Raw genomic sequence first — 27,819 nt, forward strand, 5'->3', positions numbered from 1 at the left:
ATCTAGTCGGGAGTGGTGCTGACTGAAAACAGATGATTTGGAGCGATTCGCGCGCCATTTGTTGGTCATTCTAAGGACTTATTGAACTACCCTCGTAGTTCAACTAGTTTTCCAAACATTTGCACTCTGAAATTTTGAAAAATTAGTAGAATGCAATCTATTCACGACAATTCAGCTGTAAGTTGTTCATTTAAAAAATTTGTGATTTGTATTTGCTGCTTTTAAATAAACAGTGCAATATTGCCACATACTGAACAATAAATTATTTTTCATTAAAAACATTTCTAAATTGAATGAAGATTGAAAATAGTTTCTATAATCGGCATATTAGCATTTTCATGTTACAAATTATTTAATTCTAAGCCAAAGTAAAAAATCTTCCACTATCTACGGGGAAAATATATTTCAGGATTTTCACTCTAGCCATAACCGGTATAACCAGGCCTTCGAGGAGTCAGGGGGGAAGGAGGAACGTCAACCCATTGATGAATTTCCCTCTCCGCTAGGTTCAAGTGAGAAGAGCACATCTTCCGAAGGTGGGTCGAAAACCCGACCCGATCCCGAGCCGATATATCGACTTCGCAATCCAAAGTCGGGTCGAGTTCATTCTATGTTTCCGAAGTATAAATTTACTGCTATTTAAATATATTTAGTTTTTTCAGTAGTCACAAACAATTTTGTATCCAATTTCCCCCGTACAGCCACAGTGTTATAAAAACCACAGGTATCTCATATTATGAGAACCACACCGTGCAACTATGCACTCACTATGTCTGACCTGTAAAATGAAAAACTTCAACACTATCGATATTTTCCTACTTAGTTATTTAATCCCAATCACTCCAGACAAACTTTACTGCTAAATACATATTTAATGAATGATAAATAGGGTTTAAAGAATTCCCTTCATAGAACTCGATCACCATCGATTTCACAAAAAGTTCGCCTATAATCTTCAGAAGCCCGATAAAAAATGGACTATACCACGAAATTACTCTTTCTTCAAGGGCTACAAGTTAGTGATAGAACCAACAGGGTGGGTCTCTTAGTTTAGCCGATACCCCGCTTTCTCATATTACGAGAATATCTCATATTCGAGTACTCTCCTCTATTTAATAATTATAATTATACTCACAGATTGTCATTAAATTTTTCTTACAATATTATGCTTAATTTATTTGCAACATAATATTGTGGAGAAAATCATTTTTTTCCAAGGAACAGTACCACTTTTCCAATGGTTTGGTCATTTTTGTTACTAAACACTAATAATTTAGAGTTTCTTAAACATTTTTTTAGAGGAATATTACTATTAACGTGTCTACCAGTTGATTTAGGAGAAAACAGCATTTCTTTTTCTTAAAAAATATTAACTGTTTTAATCTTGTTAAATTATTTATTGATTAATAACAACAGCCAAATTTATGAAAAATAATTGACTACTCATCTCGAATTTTGAGACGGCGAGACAATTGGGTATGAAACCAGTACTGTCATTGTCAATATAAACTCATTTCCTGATGAATATTAGATTGAATCATGAACTGAATATTTTTATTTTTCAGTATAATTGGATTAATTATGATGCTGAAGGACTTTTTTAAATCTTCTTTTAATGAAGAGATAAAAAGATATTTTTATTGAAATCATCAAGTTTGACATGGTATTCATTTAAGTAATAAATAACACAGGATCCAATTGAAATGAGGAGCTTCAAGTTCTTTCAAAGCGTATAATGTAGAATACTTCTAAAAAAGGTAAAAAACAGAACCAACACAGTAACAAAAAGGGATCAATTTTGTGCGGAACATTTTGCTCTAATGATTATTTGACTCTCAACATTATAATGATCTGTACATTCCGATCAATTTGATCTTATTTTTCGTTCATTAGAGTAAACAAAATAGCCGCCAATTCCTGCTACTGGTGTCATAAATAAATGACCTAAAAATAGTTTCTAACCGCATGCGCCATGACACTGCGACAACGCAGAAGACACATCTCATTCATCTGCGCAGGAGGGTAGAGATTGGGCGGCTTTCGTGCTGCCGAGACGAGCGAACACTTTGTCTTTGTATCGTTCGAGCCTAGTGTGAGGAAGTGTTTTCTTTACTTTTTGTAACCCTGTGGAGTTTTCGCCACAGAGTGGCATCGAGATTGTCTGTGCTTTTTTTTATTTGTGAGTGAGACGAGCTGCCACATCCCTGGACATGGATTAGTCGCAAGGTGGGCGGCTTACATATTTTATTTATTTTTAATGTTTTTTTTTAAAGTATTGAATTTTTTATTCTCTTAATGGCGTCAGTAGACGCAGAGAAATCGGATTGTTTAACGCTCCAGGGCGTAAGTAGTGTATAACCTCTTTCCGTCCAATCTCTTGAACTCGGTGAACGGGCTTATATAGTATATCTTTTTGTTTGTAAGTAAAATTGTCAATCAGGAGTGATAACAGGATTTAATTAATTATTAAATTACCATTGTGCTTATTTATTACTCAACTTTAGTGTTTTGTTTTATTTAAGTGACCTCTCAAGTGTCTTTCTTAAGTAAGGTTTCCAGGTACCTACGCCACTCTGCCAAAATAATGAGCTTGGGCATTTAGAAAAAAAATTTTTAAATAATAATTTGATTTGAGGATTACCAGTGTTTTTGTGGGATAAAATCATTTTCTACAGGGCGGCAAACGGAAGTTTGCCTGGCGCCATTTAAAAATAAATTAAGGGTTCTGAGAAAAAAAATTATTAAAAGTTTTGATTTTTCTATGTAAATAAAATGAAGAACTTAGAATCTTTGTTTCATTTGGAATTATTTGGAATTGTATAAATGATAAGTAATCGGGGATAAAGTGAAATTTCAGTTGTATATTTCATTGGATTTAAGAATTCATCTATTCGGTCGAAATCACTTTGGTTGAAAATTAATATTTGGGACTGAAAATGTAGGCATTCGATTTTTGGTTAACTATTTATCTTCTTTAGTTGAAAATTAATGCTTATTTTTTAAAAATCGTATTTTTTGCTATAAAATAATCTTCTTAGTTCGAAATTCATTTTTCTCGCTGAAATTCAAATATTCATGCACCTGAAGTTCTAAACGTTCACATGAACGAAATATATTTGTACAATTCTTGTTTGTTCAGAAATATTGTTTATACTAGCAAATAAAAATATTCTTTATAAATTTAATTTATGATTGCACTATTTTCAATGCAATGAACTTTTGCACTATTTATAGTTTAGAAGACTATTAATAAAAAATTTCGTTTATCTGAACGTTCAGAACTACTTTAGATCAAGTAGCTACAATCAGGGTTATTTTACTTATTAATTCATGAGTTCATATCAACATTAATTTTTTGTGTGAAAATCAACTATTTAGCTTTTCGTGTATAATTTATTTTTTAATTGAAAATTCGTCCTTTTTGTTAAACTTTCACTTGGAAATTCATCACTTTCTTTGAAAATTCAAAAACTCTTTTAAAATCAGATAGCTTTTGTTGTAAATTAATATTTCTTTAACCGCAAAACTTATTTTTCAACTGATAATGTAACTATTCAACTGTTGATTATCAAAGTATCTTCTTTACTTGAGAACTCGAGTGTTTTGTTGAAAATTATTTTTTTTTTTTAAATCCATCTTTTTCGCTTAAATGAAACTATTCCATTTCAAGATTCATCATTTCTATTGAAAGTTCATTTGGTTAAAAATTGAACTTTTCGGTTGAAACCTGATGTGTTTAATTTTCAAAGTAAGATATTGTAAAAATTTTTCCTCCTGTGAGATTGTACAATTATTTTCTAATGGCTTTAAATTGATTCTTTTAAATGTAAATTTGTTAGCTAAATGTTAGTTTTATTTTACGAAATCTATTGCTATTTAAACGGGTGCCAAAGTGTGCGTATAAAATACTAGGACAATGTGCTTTTGCGATAAAATAATATTCCACTTTTCTGAAATTTTAAATAACTTCGCTTTTCATTATTTCGTGAAACCATTTTTAAGTGTTAATATGAGCATAGAAGTCCATTTGAACAGAGAAGCACATAGACTTTGTAAATTTAGGATAAATTCAAATTAAAGTTACAACTTTTATCGCTCATAATTCATATGCTAAATATTACGCTTTTACAAACAAAAAATACCGAAATAAAATTTTCTCGTCTAAATTAAAATTTACGTTCAAATTTTATGTTGTTGCTAGAAATGCTTAAGGTAATTATCACGTGAGCAAAATATCTGCTTAGATCCTTTTTCGCAGGGAAGTAGGAGTGGCCTTAGATAAAATTTGTTTTCTCGACAGCGTATATACAATTATTAATTTCAATCACACCATTCTTATGCTTGTGTTTATGCGCGATTATCGCAATTCTCATTACGGGTAAAAACGATTCAGAAAATGTGTCCGATAATCCGACATAAGTCATGGGCGAAACATATCCGCCGCCTAAGAATAACGCAACGAGGTCGAGGTCGTTCGTGCGGCACCAATTTTGCTTCAAGTTCCAAAATTCAACAAAAGCGATACTATATCATTTTTTTGCATACTTGATCCTAGTTGTCTAAACGCTAAGATCACATCAGAAAGAACTAAAGCTCACAATCTCATCGCTAACTTAGACGTAGAGATCATTCCGCATATAAAGGATTTAATTACAAATGTACCGGTTGACGCGCACACGCAATTGAAAGAGGTTAATACAAACCTTTTCAGCGTCAATTGATTAGAGGACACGACTGTTTTTTAGAGGCGAGGTAGCCACCGACAGTAAACCCTTTTTGATCTTAGCGAGACTCCGCGCACTCGATGTAAATTGTTCAGATGATCTACTGCGGACTATCTTTCTTGAGAGCCTAACACCACAAGTTAGGGCTATGCTCGCAACGTCTTTTGAAGACGAACTGCAAACGTCAGTTCAAAAAGTAGATAGAATTACGGAGACACTCAATTGCAACAGCTTAAATGTTTCGTCAATTGCGAATATCGAGAACAACAAGAACGCCAATCATAAAAATTCAACTGAATTGTAGGATTTAGCGCGACGAGTCTCTGCTTTATCAAAAAGAGTCTACGAAAATGAGAAGTTTAGACCGCGCTCTGGTAGAGAACTCCGTTCGGAAATCCGTTACGGACCACGACACCTGCAAAGCTCTAGACCGCGATCAGGCAACCGTCGCTCTGACTCACACGAATTTCACAACAACAAATTCTGTTATTATCATCAACGTTTCGGGAAAGACGTGCATAATTGCAGACAACCTTGTAGGTGGCGAAATCGAAGCAGCCAGGGAGATGATCCAAGCGCGTTCGCATAGAGGCGGTTGAACACAGCGTTTTGTCCAAACGCCTGCACAGAAGAGATGCCACATCTGGCCTAATTTTTCTAATTGACATGGGAGCCGACGTTTCACTGGTTCCAACTAAATTATCAGCTCAAATCGTATAAAGAAAAACGAACTTGCACTCTTCGCGGCTAACAACACACTCGTAAAAACGCAAGGAACCTGTTCGCTTAAACTTGATCTTAGATTACGAAGACACATGGTCCGGGATTTCTACGTAGCGGATGTGCCACATCCAATTATTGGAGGTGATTTGTTGGCGAACTGAGTACCGGTCTACTAGTGGATAATGTACAACACCATATTATAACGACGGGTCCTTCTCTTTGCCAACGCGCGCGTCGCTTAAATCCTGAGAAACTCGCAATAGCAAAGAAGATAATTTTCGAGGATATGAAAAACGGATTCTGTAGACCTTCTAATAGCCCGTGGGCGAGCCCTATACACATGGTTACGAAAAACAGGTGAATCGCGGGTCTGTGGTGATTATCGCCGGCTGAACCCTATCACTGTGCCAGACAAATACCCGGTACCTAAAATTTTCGATTTTACAACCATTTTAAGGGACAAACTGATTTTTTTTGAAATTATACCTTTTTCAGACTTACCATCAGATATCAATGGCGCCGGGCACACCCAAAAGACTGCAGTTATCACACACTTTGGCCTGTTTGAATACACTCGCATGACTTTTGGGTTTCGAAATTCCGGTCTAACTTTCCAACGATATATTAGTTCAGCCATTGGCTACCTGGATTTCGTGTTTGTCTATATCTACGATATTTTGTTAGCTTCTAAAGACGCAGAGGAGCACGAGTGTCATCTTAGACAAATATTCGAAAGACTAAAAAAATATTCGTTAAATCTCAATGTAGCCAAGTGTAAATTTAGCCAGGCTGAAATCGAATTTCTCGGGTACACTATCAACTCAGGATAAAAGACCGGTAAATTGGAAAGAAGAACCAGAAGCTGCGTTCGCTAAAGCTAAAAAAAGATCTGGCTAACGCCACCATTCTAGTGCACCCGTCGCACAAAGAAGAGACGCGCTTAGTTTCAGACGCATCCAACTACGGAATGGAAGCTTCGTTGAAACAGGGAGGAAAAGGGATTTGGAAAGCACTCGCATTTTTTTCTAAAAAGTTCAGCCCGGCACAACGAGTTTATAGCGCTTACGACCGAGTATTAACGGCAATTTATGAGGCTATCCGTCACTTTAGGTATTTGATGAAGAGACCGAACTTCATAATTGTCACGGATCAAAAGCCACTAACTCATGTTTAGACAGAACTCAGAACAAATATCCCAAGGAATTTGTTCTGCCCGAGGAATTTAGCATAGATCCGCAATTCTTCTTGGAAGAATTATATAGGCCCCTATAGGATCATACATCGCTCAAACGACAGTTTTACGAAATCGAGGTCGACAGCAAACCTCGTCAAGTATCAATTGATAATATAAAGACGGCACACTTTGTCCGCGGCGATACTGAGTCACGGGGTGAAAACCTTTCGTTAGCGGGGTTTAGGTACCGTTGTACCAAACGTCAAAACTTATTCGAACAAAAAGAATGTAACTTTTCATGTATAAACTCACTTTGTTGCCGTTCGCAATATCTGTATTGTAAGTATTGTATAAAATGGACCATTTGGGGCAACATCGGCAAAAATACTGGCTAGTTAATAAATGTAGGCCTACCCAAAAAAAAAAGTTAACAGAACTATAATTATTATATACTCTAGAGTTAAAATAAAAGGTAAATAAAACGTCTTAAATTGTATATAATATTTCAACACTTGTTGCAAAAACATTGTACCAAACGAACGAGGCGTAATTGTAAGAGCAATTCCAATTTATGGAATCACAGACCAAGACTGATAGGAATGCAGTATATATTTTGAATATTGCTATCTAATACGTAATTCATTAACTCTGTAAACGCTTTTTTTAACAGGGGGAGTATTTGCGGGGCGTCACAAAGTAGATTTTTATGTACCGACTCGACTGTCTACTATTTGTAAGTCGTGGGTCTTCTTCCAAGTCCCACACTCTGTGACCAACATCCCGACGCTATCCGCTCCGAGTAGACAGACGGTCTCGGACCACGCTAGAGGTTAGAACTGCGCTCCAGCGCTCCGTGTTTCTCTTGACGCTAACGCTTTCTCGACTATTAGCCATACTGGCTAACCTGTTAAAAATAAAAGACTCATTTTTATTCATTAAACTCTGCGTCCGATTCCTTTCTGCATGTACCCTTGGGCGCAGAGGTAATGAAACGGAGTCATGGTTGAAGAATCAATTATGTACTGAGGCATTTTCAACTATTCTACGGAAAATTCCATAATGCTAGCTAGCCAGGGTCCAAACATAAACTAAAATCTGCCATAACTTATTCTAATTTTAATATCTAATTTTAATATCAGTAGGTTTGAGTGATTAAATGTGTGAAAACGGATCCGTAGTTCGCGCACGAACTGTCGACCCTTGACGGTAAAATTCCTGCCAGATATTATTTAGTCAATCACACACTAAATGCGGCACGCGTACTGTCTTTTCCGTCCTATATTATATATCCTATAATTCGTCTTTGGTTGTATGGCCAACCGTTGGTTTTATTTAAGGATTTGTATCCACCAAGGCTCTCGCTGCATGATATACACCATGATTGGCAGTCCAGAGTGTACGGAACACCGTACATAAGAAATGGTATGTTAAGATTTTTTATTTCTAACTTGGAAATTTCATATCTAGAGCACCTGTTTAAAAAGCTGTAAGGCAGCTAAATTTTAGTGTTACCCGAGAATAACGACGTGGATGTAGTAAGTTCTGTTCCCTTTAGGGTCCTTATTTATCATAAGGCAGAGCCTGGACAATACGTAAACCTTCGTTATAATCGGCTCTGCTTTCCCACGTTTCTGGATCAGATTTTAAAAAATCAGCTGAAATTCATAACGTTTCAAAAAACGCATCGGGTTTTTAGTTACAAATTCATATGAATTTCTCGCAAATATTTATATACGGGTGATTCTTTTATCTTGAGACATCCAAATATCTCAAGAAATACGGATCTAACGAAAAAGACTCATTAATAAAAGCTTTTTATTTTCAAGGGTGAAAACCGACCTCATACAAATTTACCCCAAACACCACCCTGCAAGGGCAGCAGGGGTAACTTTAAAATTTCAATTTTAAACCTACATTATTCTTTGCAGATTAAAATTGTTCATAAAAAATACGTTACGTTTTATTTTAAAAGTTTTGTCCAATTCGCGCCCAATGGCGCTGCATTGGCGAAAAATGACATTGTTGACTCTTCAAGCAATTCTTTCATAAACAAAAAATAAAGAAGACGTTTTGATTATTTTAAAGAGAGCTATTAAATTACAATCAATTTAATTTGCAGCGCCCCTTTCACTCTCCAGGGAAAGGGGTTAAAGTCGAGTAGAGAAATAAGAAAGCTCAATTTTACTTTTACAACGCAAGCTTCTCATTTGGACTACAATTATGTAAGCAGTCCATGAATTAACTACTTTTGGCCTTACGTAGAAACAACGACCTGGACGTAATAGTTGTCTGTTCCCTTCGGGGTGATACTTCGTCGTGTGGTCAATCGGGTACAGCCCCCCCCCCCCACCCGGCTTTTTCCACAGAAATGAAAATTTTTTAAAACTGAAATCGAAGATGCTATAAAATATCATGACGGACGTCCCAGGACTCTTGTTTGAGGGATAATAACAAAAAAATGTATCGTGCTAAATAAAAATCTTATGCATGTGCACTATTTTGATGTTAGGATCGCTTTTCAGGTCTATGCCATTCCGATAATGTAGGTCTCTATCATACCGATGCTGTCGGAAGCACTCAAAGGTAATTATGGGGGAGAATCATAACACATATTTTCGAAATACACACACGTCAAGTTTAGCAAAATTAAAATTTTTGAATTAATCCACACAAAAAAGTGTACGGGGACGTCCGTTAGAAGGTTCGCTACCATGCCCCAAATTTTCAAGATAATATATTTATTATTCTAGGAAAACAGCCGGGGGAACCTGACACGTGCAAAATCGATAATTTTCTAAGTATCACATGCCTTTAATTGCTCAAAATAGTGTCCACCCACTTCGATGCACTTGCTAATACGCACTTCGAAAGTTTGCACACAACTGCGGAGTGTGTGTGGTGTTATTTGGTTACAAGCAGTCCTGATTTGCTGTTTTACACTCTCTACAGTTGTTGGCAATTCTTGATCACGGAACACGCACGCTGAAGCTCAACTTCGCGCAACCATTGTGAATTTGCAAACTCCAATAATGCAAGTTATGACGATTAACCGTACCGTGGTTCGCGAAAAACAACTCGTCAGTGAACAATAGTCGATAAAATAAATTTGGGTTCCCTTGTATCTGCTGAAGCGCCTATTGACCTTTCTTTCGTTTGTACACTTCCGTCAGTGACAAATTTGTTGACCAATCGGTAAAAAGAAGCGCGGAACCGAACACTGTCTGGAAAACGTTGTGGATAAACAGTGTCATTATACTTGATATTCCTGCAACTTTCTCCATAAATGAGAATCACTTCAATTTTCTCTTGAACAGATAAAACCTGCATTGTAATAGTAATGAGGTGAAGTAAGGAGGGAATAGAACGATACCCAATAAAACGCAAACGAACGTAAGCAGCAACCAAACCACAAAAATGAAAGAATCTAAGAAATCATCTACGGTATGGACTCAGAAAAGGTTAGTTTAAGATTGACGGTAAGTTTTGGTACAACATCATTTGTTTTGAGACAAGCGAAAGACGCATTATGCAACTGATATAGCCTACGCGAATGGGTTCGAAGCCGTGTTTCTGTGCTGTAATACAAAAGGACCTATGTGGACTATGTAGTAGATTGTATTATCCGTGCGTTTCACGCTTGTTAAATGGACCCTTGACTCTTTTTGCGAACTAATCATTAACATTGGGGGTATCCCACAGTCTCTCCTACGGATAATGAAACTGAGTTCAAAAATAATACCCTTCGTACGTTGGCACAAGAATGCAATATTTTACATGCAACTGCTACGCCATAACATCCCCAGGCTAACCCTTTAAAACGCGTTAATCGCGTTAACTCGTTTTTCTTAACCTTGGACGTGAACCGAAAACGATAAACTGACTACGTAGGCGCGAGAAGAGTGAGCCTCAAATTGCTCTAGAAGCCTCGGGGTTACAGAATTAGCGGATGAAGATATTCCAAGTTATGAGAGACTGAGTTACTAAAAACGTAGATACCGCATTGTAAAATTAAGCTCGATATTATAATTTGCGACGCCGTGAATTACGTTTATTACGCGGAGACTTAGTTTTAGTCCGGAGCCGAATCCCTCCTTAAAAAATAAAACAAAGAGCCGCAAACCTCAACACTAATTACGCAGGAATTTATCGAATCTCGAAAGTACAATCCCCTACCGTGTACGAAATTAGTGACTGCCCACAAAAATGAGGAAAGTTCCATATACAGGATCTGAAGACTTCTAAAAGTTCGGTGATAGTCAATTAGACCGATGACGTTTTTGCAAAATTGTAACAAAGGGGCTACCTGTACGGATCTTTGCAAAGCCGCGGAAAATATAGATAAATACATAATTGTTGATAATTCCAGTGGCTTTTTACTAGCTACCTGCCTGTTGTCTACCTACTCTCAGAATCCTGCGAATTAGGTACTAGTAAAAACGCGCGCAACGAATCGATATCGGTATAAGACGTCGGAAGCTTCGCTTGCAATCCTTTTTTTTGTGAATTGTAACTTCCTGATTGAAACTTGTCTTGGAGATTCTGAGGTTCTGATCCAGTTTATCTTAGCAGTCTTCCCCAGGATTAATATTTCAAGTGCAGATGCCTTTCTCGAATTTAATTAATCAATTAAGCGAGTAAGCATTTTTTCGATTTCTTAGCAAAACCTATGGACTCGTGCCTCGGAATAAAGCTTGAAAATAGCTCCTTGTAAGAAGTTTTCGGCTAAAGTAACCTTAAAATTTTGATAATTAAATTAAATTTTATAAAAGTCTTGGGAGATTTTTATCACTCAATTATCATGTGCCCCTTTTCTCGACATGATATTGTTTTCTGACTTTCGACCCCGCTCGGTTTACTGATATTTGTTCAATTAATCCCACCGCTTGTAGAATCAAATTTCGTATTTTCCCGATCTGAAATCCCCAAATTTTTTCGATCTGAGATGCCGCTCTTGCTGATTAGAAATTCGCGAGTCCTTGAGAAGGAAGTGCAATTAGGATTTCCAGCAGATTCTAGTTTCAGTGTTAAAAAACCCTTAGAATTAATGGCTTATTTTATGTTGATATTATTTGCACCATTTTCAAGAGTATGAATAAATGTTTATTGTAACTATTTGGAAATGTTGATTAGTCATTTTTTTTAGAAATAAGAAGCCTTCGTCTCGTACGAACCACCCCCTCTGCAACAGTTAAGTAAATGTGCTAGTTGGACCTTCTAGTACATCACACTTTGAATAAAGTTAACATTAAGATAAGTAATAGCGTGTTTTTCTGACAAATAGTTTTTAACCCTTTGATAAAAGAAAAATGTAAAAATTTTATTGTTGAAAACTTGTCCCATAAAGAGGTCCCATAAAAAGAGTCACATAAAGAGCCCTAGCAAGCTTTTCTTACGATAAGAGATAAATTTCTTAAAGATTAGAAATTCCAAAGTGTGGTGCCGAAGTTGAATGCGACCAGAAATAACAATTGATGAAACTGCAGCATTACACAGATCACCTAGGCTATTTTGTAAATTTAACATCTAAAGCGCAGTGTAGAGAGGATTCAGAGAGCATCATAGCGATTCGCATTAAAGGATTATGTCGGTTTTAATGAATATTAATTGCCATCAGCGGGCGACCTGCTGAACACCCTTACGTATTTAATTCGGAACTGATAAGAACGTAGAAATTATATTCTGTTATACTCTTTTCATTATGAAATCTGTAAGATCGTGCATTGAGTTGGCTGTTTTAAATAACCAAAATAATAAATATAAACGAAGGTTTGTTAAGATAAAAGCATTGCGCATTTATAAAAAGCATTGGCTTCTTTGTCAGTGGGCCTTTGTTTAAGGATTATGAGAGGTCACGCGGTCACCGCGGCTGCTTTCATTTAGCGCCGCCAGAGCAGCGGCAAAGGGCCTGACTGGCGACTACGCTGTCGCTGGTTCTAATATTTTCGCCTACATTGTTTTTCACATTGTAATTCATTTGCATTGCAATTCATTTATTTTTATAATCCTAATTTATTGTTCTTAACATATTTGTGGATGATAGTCGTCGTAAAAATATTTGAAACATAACATTTTGCAATAACGAGCGCATTTCACCAACGCAACCACGCTGTAATCGCAGCTTTTTCTATTTAGATTCAGGGGAAAGCAAGCTTCATTAACGTTTAAAAACGAAATTCTGTTCAGTCATAATTTTGAAGCATGCCAAGCATATATAAAAATGTCATTTAATATCGGAGAACTTAATTGGTGGTGAGTAATAGAATAAATTTTTATTACATCCATACGAGTGCTTATTTCCCATTTTTCTTTCAATAAATTCGACGCATTTTGCAATTTTTTAATGATTTTTTTTCATTTTTCGGTCAAAATAAACGTTACAGGGCTGACGATAATGATAATGGGCTAATGATAAATATGGTAACTTTGCATTGCTTTATCCTGCACTTCCTTTTAAAATTTCGAGCCCAAGAATGACTAGCGGTGAAAGTGAAATTTTTATCCAAAAGAGGAAATGCCAAAGACATTGTCCGTTGCTGTAGGATTCTTGTTGTGACCTATGAATATTTATGTTTTATTACAATCTCTGTGGAACTGTTTTTGTAAATCATGTAATTTTAAAAAAGAAATATTATCTTTGTTCCTCTCACAGTGCCTATACGTTAGATAATATATTTATTTTTTCTTTGTTGGAATTCTTCTGGTAGATATTTATTTAATTTGTAAACGTAATTGTACCTACTCATGATTCTTTCAAGCTTCTTGAAAGCGCGCGAATGTCTCTGCGTTGACTATTTCAAATTTATCGTAACACGTTCCTCCGCTTTCCACATCTTTCCTCCACTTAGCTAGATATTACTTCTTTCTCAATTTCTCGAACACCCGATTTAATGTTTTTAAAGTGTAATTCGGGGGTTTTTCGGCTAAAGCCACAGCTTTAGGTTTGTTTTCCAGCGGAATATGCTCGAAATTTGCCAGGAATTCAAAGAAGTTTCCGTACGTTTGAAATAAGATAATTCCCAATTTTTTTGGTTAGAGTCATTCTTACGGATACATCGAATGTACTTTAAAGAACGAATCTTTTTAATTTACCAAAACATACGCTTTTGAGTGTGGTTGTTCTTCTAAAAGAATTAAATTAGAATTCCTGACCATGACGTGGGTAAGAAATTAGGGACCTGGTAATCACTGCCGTGCAAGAGACATTAAAGAACCTCTTGTGCACCTCTTACGCACTTCCTTGAAACTATTAAACACAATTGGGACACTGTTTACTATTTATCAAGTCGCTTAATTTGCGTTTTGGAACGTACAGTGTGTAACACAATTTTCGCATATGCGCACTTTTCACATGACTTACTTTAGACTCAGCTGAAAAAATGCGCATGCACAGTTTTGAAATAAAGTGCTTTAGGCACAGGTAGGCGGTAGCTACAATCGCTGAGCGGTTGCGCCATCTCTGATTGTTTTGATGAAGCGTTCAGTCAGTTCTAAAGTGACAGGGTATTCTGAAGCACGCTTTAGCTGTTGCATTCATTTCGTTCATCCACTAACCTCCGCCTCCCTTTTCGTGCCACTTTCTTATATCACAACGTCACACTCAATGCAATCAGCTATTTTACGCACGAATTGAAGCTCGTATTTTGCCGTATTTTATCGTATTTTGCGACTGATTTTTCTTGTATTGCCAGAAATAAGGAACCTTTCCCTCGTACAACCCATATCCTCCACCAAAATTTAAGTAACTGTGCTGGTTGGACTTTTCGGTACGTCACACTTTGAATAAAGTTAACGTTACGATAAATAGAATAGTATAGCGTTTCCAAGAATGATCGTAGTATTTTGTTCAGATGTACTTTTTAAGAATTTTATGGTTGAAAACTGGTCCCAGAAAAAGAATAAATAATAAAGAATATTCCGGGTACAATCGTCGCAACTTCCTCAACTCAAATACCTCTCTTTCTTTTCATTCTCCTTGGCTATGATGTTTTTGTCAGCTGGTGCCGAAAATTCGATAACGAACATGGTTCGCTTCTCGAAGTTAAGAAGAGTCATGTCAGGCCTCGAGTGCGCAACAGAAACAGTTGTCGAGAATATAAAGTTCCAGTATATGCGGCACTTCTCATTCTCGACAATTGGCTCAAGTTTCCTAGGAGCATTTAGAGGAGCGATATTAAGGTTAATGCCGTAAGAGTGTCAGAGATGGTAATAAAGCACTCTTAGTGCCGCACTGTGCCCCTGCATGTAGGTTCTTCCGGCATGAGTTGAACAACTAGATAGTATGTCTACTAAATCCTCGGGGTGTGCATGGCACGCCCTGCAGCTACCCTGAAAGACACCTCTCTGAAAGGAGACGTTGTTAGTTGTCACACGATTTTTTCAGATGAGATAGAAAATCTGGTTTTCCAAAGCAGCATCAATCTCCCTATACACCTTAGGATTTGGGGATGAACCTTTAAGCTTTCAAAAACACAGATGATAAGTTTTATGGGAGGACGAATCGAAAGCTTTCCCGTAATCAATCCAGGCCATCAATAGGTCACGCTGGTAGTTTGCTGCATCTTTGCAGACACACCTATCGATGAGCAGGTTCTCCCGAAATCCTGCCACGTCTTTCTTTGAGCCGCGTTGTTCATACATTTCTTGCCACATAGATTCAATTTTCCGAATAATCCAATCACTTAGGATAGCTGTGAATATCTTATACAGTGTGTTCAGACAAGTGCTTGCCCTGTAATTCTTCGGGTCAGCTAAGTTGCCTATGTTCGGCAGTAGTATTGTGCGCCCTTCCACCAACCAGTCCGGAATTGGCTCTTCCGACTTTAAATATTAGGTGAAAATACGGGCCAAATGTTGATGGATAGAAGGAAACTTCTTCCACTAGAAGGTCTGGATGCCATCTGATCCCGAGCGGAATAGTTCTTCGTCCCTCTTAATACTTTTTTTACCTCCTAGGTAGTGATGGGTGGGCATTCTTCGTCTGGTGTTATGAGGGCATCACACAGTTCCTTAAAACTATTTATGTTATCTGAGTCTTTGTTCAGTCTATGCTGCACTTCGCAGACTTCTCTCCAAAATACTTCGACCTGCTCTGGTTTGAATGGGTGGTCGACAGGAACTGGAGGGTCTTGAAAGAGTCGAGATGGGTCAGAGAGAAACCGTTGATTTTCTCCGACCCACCTCTCCGCTCTAGACTTCTCTTAGCGTCCGATAGTATCCGTATTCCTCAACAATATGCTGCCTGATGGTCAGCAGCTTTGACTTATTAAGTGTGTGTAAAAGGTTCAGAGTTCGCGCCCAAACTTTCGTACTTTGGTGGTAAAATTCTTGCCAGATGTGATGAAGTCAATGACAGACTGAATGCGGGACGCATACTGTCTTGCCGAGTCTATATTTATGGCGAGTTTATGCATTCGTCTTTTGGTCTTATGATCAACCGTTAATTTTGTTATACGGTTCGCATCGGCCAAAGCTCTCGCTGCATTATACACACAAAAATTGATAGTCCAGAGGTCGAATTCTTCGGAAAAATGTCCACGATGCTCGTCATCCATTTCAGCCAGATCTTTAGTCATAGAGCATCGCTCCTTCTCTATCGGTTGCCTGCCCACGGTTGGTCTTAGTGTCGCCTCTTTTTCTCTGTTGCCGGCTTGTTCTGGCCGTGGCCAGAATAAGCTCCGGGTGTTCCTCGCACCACAGAACATGCCGTCGTGCCATGTAACCCCGTTCAGAGGCCACACTCGCATCGTAGCGCTCTAGCAAGTCACGATTTAGTTGCTCCGTCCACGTAAAGGTTCCGAGATTCCGTCGATCCATCGGAAAGGGGTTCGTCCATCCTTGTAGAGCCCCGCATGCAAGGATACGGCTGCGTACTCAGATAGGTCGCCCGATATCCCAGAGTTACCGTTCCAGACACCTCACCTAGGTGCCATTGAGCTTTCGGCACGGTTTTTACACCTCAGCTTGGATGTTAATTCATGCGGGACCACTCCTGGACATTTGCCCGCGACTACCTATTCATTTTGGTAACCATAATCAGCAGAAAACCTTGGTACAGGGACCCTCTAGCCGCAATCCGAGGAAGCGTTCGGTGGCTTTGAAATAGGCCCTTCGGTTTGATTCTAGAGGAATAAAGACCGAACCGAATATATATATATATATCTCCAAACAAATCCATGTTTTTAGAAGAATTAGAAAAATTCAATATAGAGCAAGTTTCACTCTGAATATTTCAAGAGAATTCGAAAATCTTTAAAATAATTGAAAACATTACAGATAAGTTTTAAGAAATCGAGAGATTCTGCAGAATAAAAAATTTGAAGGAATTCAAAATTATTTAATGTGTATTATAAAGATGTCATGTGAATACAAAGGATTGTAAAGAAATATGCAAAATTAAAAAAAAAAGTGTTCATCCTAATTCAGTATAACTTATCCCGTGTACTAAATTTTATGAAATTGGAAAAAGTTGCAAATAATTCTATGTTTTCTTAGAAAAATTCAGAGAATTTCAAATACATCAAGTTTTATTCTGAATATTTCAAGAAAATTCAAAAATCTTCCAAAGTATTCAAAGGAGTACAAGTTAGTTTTCAGAAATCGACAAAATTCTGCAGAACTTAGGAGAATTAAAAAAAAACTGTCAAAGAATTCCAAAAATTTCTATAGAATTCTTCGTCGACCAAAGAAGGATGCACAGGACTTTGAAGATTTATGGAATTCATAATAAATCAACAGTTATAATACTTATAATCTGGACGTACACTGATTATATTCAATAATGTACGAAGTATCTAGACTAGCAGAAATTATTCATGCTGCGCTCACCGAATGTTGTTGAACCTGTTTAAGTAAAAGAATTGATTTAAAAAAAAGTAATTTTACAGTTTTATCAAACTCAAGCCTAGACCATTTGAAAACACTAATTCGTTATCGCAGTTGGTTATTTTAAACGCTTAAGGTTAGGTGAAGTTACCGCGGTAGGGTAGGAGAAATTGCCTGACGGGGTTGGACATACTTGCACCCAGCCGTTTACATACATGTAATGTTGATGCTCTGTCTTACCCAAAATATGCACCGGACTCAAAAGTTTTGTGGGACTTTTCGGTATATCATATCAGCTTTATGCCTGCGAAACCACTTTTGAGAACATCAGAATTTTTTTTCTAAAAATATAATATTTTATTTTTTCTCGTAAACCATGCAAAATATCGTAGAAGAGAAAAAGGTTTTTCATAGGACTTTTTTAGATGCGCAAACTTTTATTTGAACAATTTTTCTTATCTAAGGTCAAAGAGAATAGTTAATTAGCCCGCATGAAATTCATAGTATGTCTTCCTCATGAAAGTACAAATACAACATAAAATTGGTAAATATCAGTATGGGTTTTTACGAAAATCAACTTTTGAAACTTTTTAAAATTTTCCCGACAATTTTCAAAGGCGATAAACGCTATCACAATCAGAAAGAAAAAGATATATATCTTAATTGCGACAAAATTTAAAGAGGTATAAAAAAGAAAAAATTACGTTTTCTTTTCTGAAAAGAAAGAAAAAAATTGAAAAACACATAATTTGATAGATATTTTCTGTAGAAGATTCTGCGGTAAGTGTAGACACTGCATGAATTGAAACGGATTCCGTCTACAGTGTTTTCATTTGCAGAAAGGCTTCAAATAACGAATCAAATTCTTTGTTCAATTTGAAAGGAATTTTCAAATTTGTTGTTAACAAAATTTGTTTGTGAAATATTAACCTAGTGTCACACAATGGCGGAAAATTACATGAATTCAGAAAAGCGAACCAAATGATGGGCCCGGTGGGAGGGGGGGGGGGCAGAGAAGGTCAAAATCTGCGAAAAAGAGCCTAATCGTGTATGAAATCTATCTTATAGGTCCCATTAGTTTGGCCAGACTTTTAAAACAACCATTTAAGGTTCTCTGAAGCCCATTTGCTGCAAAAAATTGCTTATTGTATTTCAATTGCCATTGATGATACATTATTTTACTTTGGAATACGGTTGATATATTCCAAAGTAATATGGTTAATTAAGAACGGCAATTTAAAAAAACATAAGTAATTTTGTGCAAAAATAATATTAAGGGACATCTAAATATATTATTTTAACAGAAATAAGTAGCTAATGCGCGTTTTCTAAAAATGACACACGTGCGTCCCGGCGATATTTAAAAAAAAAATCCAAAAACTGTATTTGCGTGGATTTACGCGCCTCATTGAATTTTAGAGCAACTAATTCAACACCATAATTAAACTAGAGGAAATTCTGAAGAAGTTTTAGGGGAAAGAACCTATTTAAATGCAATGGGTGCCGAGCTATAGTACTTCAAAGAACCCGGACTAACCCGGAATTAACCCGGTTTATATAATATGTAGTCTCAACAGATCAAGAATTATGACTCTCCAAAAAAACATAAGTTTTTTCCTAAAATATTTTTAGCTACCTTTACAAACTATTTTTTTAAGCCTGCTTATTTCGTACATTTCCTACAGAATAACACGAAGAGAATAAATTAAAGAGGACTAAATTTTGCGTAAAACAAAAAAATGAAATGTTTTAGCTTCTTTAGGTCACGAGTCATGACCATGAAACTTTGACCCTTTCCATTCAGAAGACTCTGGATGTGCTAGTAAGTGTACTGCGACTGTATTTGAGCCTTTTAGTAGCATATATGCATTTGAAGTTCATTAGAAGTACACTTGTATATCTTTTTTTGTTCAAAAACAATCAATTCTTCAACCATTGTTTAAATAATAAGCTTCACACTATCAATTTAAAGTGGGGCGATGGTCGTGGGGGTTAAAGCGTCGCCTTTGGACCTACTCCAATGGATTGCGGGTTCGATTCACGCCTCGCACTCTGGAAGAGCCTCGGCGGCCCATGAGGTGGACACTAGCCTAGCAAGGGAGTTGTTCATCTCCGAAGAGTCGTGGGATCGGTATCTCTAGAGAAAAAGGTTTTCTCTAAGTACTTAAAGCTGTTGCTCTTGGTGGTTCGGAACCCACCTTAAACTGTGGATCCCCCTCCCACCACCAAGTGTGTGTGTGGGGGGGGGGGGGTCAAGAAATAGGGAATAAGGTACAAGAAAAATTTAAACCCTTAGGGGACACATTAGATTCTCTCCTTCTCGGTCGTCAGTTTCCTCTACTTTTGATGATAATAAATTAATCTTTCCTGACATATCACAAGAAACCCTGAAGGTTCTGATGGTATTTCAATTAAAATGATTCGCCTTGCTTTACCAGTCATCGGCCCAAATCTCTTGCACATCTACAATGCATCCCATTTCATTTACACATCTAAATTTGCAGATGACTGGAAAGAGGCGATTATTCTCCCTGTTCCTAAAATATCTAACCCTACCTCTCCTAGAGATTTCCGTCTTATATCCATCCTATGTAACTAGTCTAAACTTTTCATGCGCATTGTCCATCAGAAACTTACTTCACACATTGAAACAAATAACTGAATGGATCCAATGTAATCTGGGTTCCGTGTCAAGCATAGTACACTTACAGCCTCACTGAAAGTAACTCCTGACCTTAAACTGGCAAATGATAGAAGGGAAATATCGGTTGTTGTTCTTTTTTACTTTTCTAAGGCGTGTGATATAGTTAACCATAATTTACTATTGACTAGGCTCAAATCGCTCCACCTCTCAAACATGTGTGTTAAAATGTTTGAATCGTACCTTAGTAATCGGTCTAAAAGAGTAAAAACTAGCAATGTCGAATGGTCAATTTGTGGGAAGGTTAAGAGTGGTGTCCCTGAGGGATCCACACTTACATCCTCTTTATTTAACATTTATACCTCTGAACTTGGTAAGGAGCTTCGACATTGCAACTATAACAAATATGCCGACGACTTTAAGCTTTACATTTACGGGCCTATTGCCAATCTTAAGAGCTTATTTCAAAGGGTACAGTCGGATATTGATCTGGTGATATCCAGCACTTGAAAAAATTTCAACCCTACCTCCTCTCTTAATCGATGGACGTCTCATCCCCTTTGTAGAATCTGTGAAGGATTTGGGATATATTCTTAATCGCACTCTTACTAGGAATGAACAAGTAGAGGATATTTCTAGGAAAACATTTAGAGTCCTCCAACAACTAAACAGGAAATAAAGAATCACTTCCTACTTCAATGCGTATCCTCCTAGTTAAAAGCCTTATCCTTCCTTTCTTTGACTACGGCTGTGTGGTGTACGACAATATTACTGATGAGCTAATGCTAAGCTTGACCGCACGCTTAATGCTTGCATTCGGTTCATCTATAACATCCTCAAAAGTAAACATATTACTCAATATAGAGAAAGAGCAGGACTACTTAACTTCGCCAGAAGAAGACAATTTTTTATGGGTAATTTGCATTATAGCCTATTCAGCAATGAAGCTCCGCACTATCTTCTAAACCTTTTCCACTTTATAGACAAAGATCAACTGACACATTTCAAACTCCGTGAAAGCAAAAGAGTACTAAAAGTCCAGCCACACCGCACGTGTAAAATACAAAGGTCTTTTGTTATTTGTGGTGCTGGTCTTTGGAACAAACCATCTATAATAATTAGAAATGCACCTTCTCAATATCACAAAATTACACAAAAGTTAAAACTTAAATCCTTAAATTAAAATATATATGAGTGTATTCATGAATGTATTTACTTATAAGTATGTATATTTGCGCATGTCTATTTATATATTTTTATTTTAATAGCCTACATTTAAATATGTAGATTATAGTTTATTTTAAAAATTTTTTAAATACTTATTTTTGATTTAAATCGTCAAATAGATCGTCGTCATATTTTAACTGTAACATGTATTACCTGTTCCTTATAGGGCTCTTTAGCCCTAGAAAATTTGCATAAATAAATACAAATACGAATACATAAAAACTTCCATTCCATTCCAGAAACTAGATAAAAAGTGAGGTATGAAATATATCGGGTTTCCATTGGCTAGAGGTGCCCCTCGCCTCCAGCTATACGAAGGCCCAACTTTCCCGCCATCGCGTATCCCAGACAACACTGTTTTATGCAGACATGTGAGAGAAAATCTCACGCAGCTAGTACTAGAGAGTTAAAAGAAAAGGAGAACAAATGCACTTGTAATGAACTACAAAGACATATGTGCCATCAAATTGCTCAAATACGGTTGCAGTACATTTTCTAGCACATACAGAGCCTTCAGAATGGAGAGGGTCAAAGTTTCATGGTCGCAACGCATGATCTATTTGTGTTAAAGCATTTTTATTTTTTTATTTTGCGGAAAATTTAGTCCTCTGTAATTTATTGTGTTCACGTTTTTCTGTAGGATATGTAAACTAGCAGTTTTCAAAAAACTTTTTTCGCTAGAAATAGTTCAAGACAATAAAAAAAATTTTTTTTTGAAGAGTTATAACTCTTAATCTTGATATATGGAGACTAGAAGATTATATTTTTGTAGGTATACGCATAATTTAATGCCCTACAACTTTTTCTCGTGTACCACTCACGTAGCTTTACAGGGAAGCGTAGTATTTAAAAAAAAACTGAACACGAGTAATTTGCCCTGATAAATAGGTCACAAGTGGTCAACTTAGGGAGGCCATAACTTATGACCTACCAGGGCTAGCTTATTGCATTTTTTTATAATTACTCGGAATTGCGTCTTCTTTAATTGAATTTCAGAACATTTTTTCGTGAAATTAACAGGTTCCAAAGAATAGATACAAATTTCAGAATTGGATTTTTTCGCCTCTTTTTCAAAAAAATTCGGATTTTTTGAAGGACCAAAACTCGGCATCTATTGGAGATAGAGGAGCTTCTTTTCAACTTTTTCAGGATTTTCTCTCGTTTAATTTTGGTGTTAAACATTTTGCTCTGAAATGCAATATGGCGGTTCAGTCTACGAAAATATGATTTTTGGAACATTTTTTCGAAAATATTTTCAAGACGCACCGTAGTCATTTCTAGAAAACTTGAAATTTTCATCAGGACCTCTTATAAATCATTTAAGCAAAAAACACTCCTTCCCTACTAAATTCGGTGTGAAAGTACCAGATATCTGGACTATGATCAGTGTCATTTCCCATGAATTTCAGTTTCGCGTTTCAATTTAAAATTGCCTAATTTTGAATGTTATCAACTTAAATTTGCTTATTATTAAGGATGATTATTTCTATCTGAAATAAATTTATTCTTAACGTTACAAATTCAAAATGATTGAATATCAAACATTTTCTATTTCAAATTATTAAGTTTTGGCTGCACCAAACAAACTTCAAATTAAAAAAACATTTATACCCAATTTAAAGTGATGCCATTTTAAATAAGCTAAATATCGTCTTTTTATATTTAAATTTTATACCATTTAAACATTAAGACTCCCATATTAAAAGTGTACGATTAAAAACGCTTTAAATTAAGATTAAAAACTTCATTTATTGAAACGCCGTTCAGTGAGGTCTGTATTTCTCCAAATCACCATCAAAGGAAGTATTTTGTTGAGAATTAGTAGGATATATAGTTCAATTTGCATACAAAAATAGGTATTTTTCTATTATCACTAAGAATGTTATCTACTTACTAAAGTATGAAACGCACTATTGTATATGCAGATCAGAATATTTTATGTTTATTATTTTTAGACTGACTTTTCAGAAAGCTGGCAGTAAAACCGCTACTATAATAAACCATTAATATGCCTTGTATTACGAGCTTATTCTTCCTTAATGAACTTGCTGACATCTTCCACTTTTGTAAAAAGGGCACCCTTTAAGCACGGAAAAGGTACCCTATGAGCGTACCCTGTGACGTTCCTTTTATTTTAAACTGAGATTAGAAGTTCAATAATTCTATTCTAATATTAAATTAGGTTCTGAACTGTTGGTCTTTTTGCTTAAAATCGATAGTTCTGTTTCAAAGATTTCCGGTGTCGTGTCTCACTCATGCTGCGAATCCGGTCGATTCGATAACATTTGACTTTTACATGCTTTTAATTCACAATTCGCGGGTGTATTGCACCGACTCGATGTATTTCGACGTAGACAGTTCGAATTCGATTTTTTAAGCCAAACTAAGCCTACCAAATGTCAACAAAAACAAACTTTAGATCTACTCAATTCGAATCGACCTTAGCGCCGAAAGTCGATAAAATCGGCTTTTGAACTTCTCATTTCGAATCGGTTTTCTTCAGTTTTTCAAGCTTTGCTTGGTATCTTAATTGTTTTAAACTGTACCTCTCAAAACTGAATAATTTTAGATTGCAATATTAAAGATTGCTTCTTTTAAATCTAATAGCAGTAAAAATTCAGCAATTAATTATTAAAAGTAAATTACAAAAGGAGAAAATTAGATTTGAGGTTAAAGCTAACGTCAAAAACACTTAAGTGTTTTAAATATTCACAGTTTTAATTTTAATTAGTGATGCGGTTGCATAAAAGAAATGAGTTTATTTCACCAGATATGCCTCGTTCCTTCGCCGAACCGACCGCCTGAAGAGGGCGAATAAATTAAAGCTCTCAAAGCATAAAATTATATATTTTTAAAAATAAAATTAGTATTTTTTAAATTTTTCCAGGCAAATTACAAATTGCTGGGATTGTGAAAACTTGTGAATACAGATTATCTGTTTCCGTGTCGCTACAGTCTGTGTCAGAAGAAAGGAACCGCGTTTTTTTAAAAGTAAAAAATATATTCTTGTCTGCATTATCTTGACGTGAGTTTCCCATCAGAGGGCTACGATGCCAGCGCTGTTTCATTTCAGTATCGCTTAAACCATCATGTTTATCGCAACTAAACCAAAATGAACGAGAAATATGTAAAGCGTCATGAAGCGGTGTTTTTATGTTCGCACTCAAAAGGGTCAAAATTATCGTACTCCGCGGCTGTGAAAGTGATTAAAAAACCAAAAAAATTAGTAGTGAAATGGAACCAGCGGTATAAAGCTTACGAAAATGTTGACTTTACCAATCGGGGCTCAAAGCGTGCGACCACGAGCAAGCAGAACAAGCCTATACTTGACAACGATGGGGATCATACTGCATATTAAATACTGGTGACTAGTGATTTTGATTATAGTTCAATTTAAAAAAAAAATTAAATATGTTTCATACTTTTCGAAAAAATGCGGTTCCTTTCTTTTGACACAGATTGTAATATAAAAATGTTTTAAATTCAAATTCCTTATTTCAGCCGCCTTACACTAACCAAAAGATTCTTGCTATGAAGGGTCAGGTACGCTGGGATCTCACAGTATATAATTTTCATTCAATAATAGGCGTTCGTAAATCTGGAAGTAGAAGCTCGAAACTACGAACGAAGACCAATACAAGATCTTGACTTGCGAAGCCTAAGATTTTCAAGACAGATACAAGACATACCTGCTTCCTTGATTTTATGATTAAAGTCGGCAGGTATTCATCGTCTTATTTTGCTAGTAGAAATTTCTCGCTCGACGGCATCACAAGCTTTGTATTTTTAGTAGTAAATCAAACTGGTTTTATTAGAAGGCTTCGAAGTAGAAGTATTAAATTCTGATGGTGTTTTCTACTGTTGAAATTGTACCGCTTTTATTGTTTTTCATTTGGTGAATGTCTCCAGTGCATGTGGAACCTACCCGAATTCAAACCTTTAATTTTCAAAAATCTTTTAAAAAAATACTTCTTTACAGGCTCAAAATGAAGGGGCCGTGGTCCAAGTCTGTTAACTGGTACTTTTTTCGACATTAATTTTTTTTCTGGAACATTTTTTATATGTAATTAATAACCCACGAACAACACGGCAAAATTCCTTTTAGTTTTTTTATTGTTTTTTGGAGAATCGTCTTTTTGTCCGCGGTCTGAACTGTTAACTGCTTATGGCGACATGTCATGTCGTCGTCTACAGATCACTGTAAAGACGAAAGTGATCGACGCGTCTCGACTACTAACACTCAGCAAACTTTTTCAATAAACTATTCTAAGTTTTTGCAGCACATCTATGTTTTGCATATGATTCCATACATTTAGACAAACAAAACTTGCCCGTAGCTTGAAAAACAACGCAGAAAGATGAGAGCCCGGGAAAAACCATAGATAATCAGCGGTAGAACACTGCAGATAACAGGTTTAGACCGCGGGACCCCTTGTAGATAACATATGAATAGTTTTCAATTGTCTTATTGCGTTCAATTTTGATTCAAATTTTATAAAAATAACTGTGTTATTTTTCTCTAGTTAATGAACATAAAGGTGAGACGAGCAGTACTTCGGCTACTGATTACCCTCCGGCTGGCAGGATCTCCTGTTTGCCGGAAACCAGTTTTAAACTTTGGCTACTGCTCCCTCCGGTCGCCGGAGGAAGTAATAGGCAGCAACTTCGGCCGAATTTCTACTGCATTTTTTATCCTACTGCAATCTCCGGCGTCAAGTTCCTGAAGTCCTGCACCCTGATTTTCTGCGTCTTCTGACTTTTTTTTTCTAATATCTTATTTTCTTGCCCTATTGAGTTCAGAATTGAATGCCAGTAATTCAATATTGAAAAAATGAGAATTTTAAAATTTTGAAATAATGAAATTATATTTTGCATTTAATTTTCGAGGTAATTTGTAAATGAGATATAAATTAATTATTTTATTTAGATAATAAAATAAAACACGAGACGCGAGTGAATATTATAAAAATAATATTATAAAATATTATAAAAAAAAAACACAAATGAATATTTCTCTGTTTATATTATTACATTATTATTGTACATAATTAATTACGCAGTTAAACATTAAACACTACAGTACTAAATAATGACAAAAAATAAAAAAACTAGCTTCTTACGTATTTTTTGAATTTTCAAAAAATTGTGAAATTTTGCCTAAAAATATAATAATAATAGCGTAAACTGCTACGAAAAATAGTAAATGTGAAGACTATATTGTTTGTAACTTCCACGAAAGATATTGATTTTATTTTTATGGACTGTAACATGCAATAAACTGATAATGGTATATGTATAAAAACCTGTAAAGAAATGAAATTTTGAATCACATTTATTCTGTGGTGATAAAGAAGTGCATCTTTTCTCTGGGCAGTTAAAACAAAGAATTAAAATTTTTGATGTGATGCACATTGTCAGCAATATTTCCTAAGAACATAAAAAATTTAGAAGGTGGATTTCTTTAAGAAAATCCAGCATATGTTCTTTCGATCATACACGTTGTCCACGTTACGATGGTACACGTTGTCAAGGCGAGTGAGAAGTAAGTCTTCGGAGACTACTCCGAATTTTTACGCGCACTCATTTTTTTTTTAAATTGTTTATTTATAACGTAATAATTTATTATTGATGAATAACTATGAGTAGTATCTTGAAGTTTAGATCCACACCTTTTAATTTATGTATTATAAAGTACAATTCGTAGTGTTTTAAAGTACTTATTACAGTCAATTAGAATAGTTTTGGATTTTATGCGAAACTTGAAGACCTAATATGAGGGTTGTCTAAAGTATGAAATTCACAGGTTGGAAATGTAGTACAATGATTTTTTGTTAGTATTTAAACTATATTTCAACATAGCATAGCTACAATATCAAGCAAATGAGTATCATTTACTTAGATATGCCCCGAAGTTTAAAAAATTAAGTTTGAGGCACTCGAAAAAGGCTTAGGAAATTACGCATTTTGAGCCACGTACTTAAATATAAAAATTAAAACTGGTCGAAAATATTTGTGTCACCTTGAGGGCGCTTTTCTACATTAGAATGCACAGGTACAACTATCATAAGTGAGAACCGCTGCGTTAGGTTGAGTTAAAATGAACGAAAATGACGAGGACGCGCGGAGGTACACTTTCGTGAGAACCGCCCATATATATATTTAAAACCAGGTTAAACAACCTCCGCATGGCAGTGATCCCATGTCTGAAACGAGACGTGATCCAATACTATCACAGGTCTATGGCTGTGTGAATATAGTAGGAAAATGATGTAAATGACTGGGTTGCGCGCACAACCCATTTCTCCTCTTCTGAATTTGAAAACTCGAAGGTGCACGATTGCCGGTCAGAACACTTCGGCGGTTCTATTTATACATCTATCTGCTTTAAAATAAAATGTAGAGATTGAGATTTTAATATTTCCAGATTTCGATGCTGGCGATTCTCATGATTTGAATACTTCGCGCGCCTCTTTATATGCGTATATTTTAAGGTTACGTTATTTCAAGTA

The 27,819-nt window shown here is 36.0% G+C and overlaps 1 protein-coding gene across 1 annotated transcript in view; it reads right to left on the reverse strand.

Moving 5' to 3' along the window:
- Positions 1-27,819, reverse strand: part of LOC117180360 — a 352,021-nt gene that overhangs the window by 20,617 nt on the left and 303,585 nt on the right. The window lies entirely within an intron of this gene.

This window comes from Belonocnema kinseyi, chromosome 9, assembly GCF_010883055.1.
Source record: "Belonocnema kinseyi isolate 2016_QV_RU_SX_M_011 chromosome 9, B_treatae_v1, whole genome shotgun sequence".
NCBI classification, from domain to species: Eukaryota; Metazoa; Arthropoda; class Insecta; order Hymenoptera; family Cynipidae; genus Belonocnema; species Belonocnema kinseyi.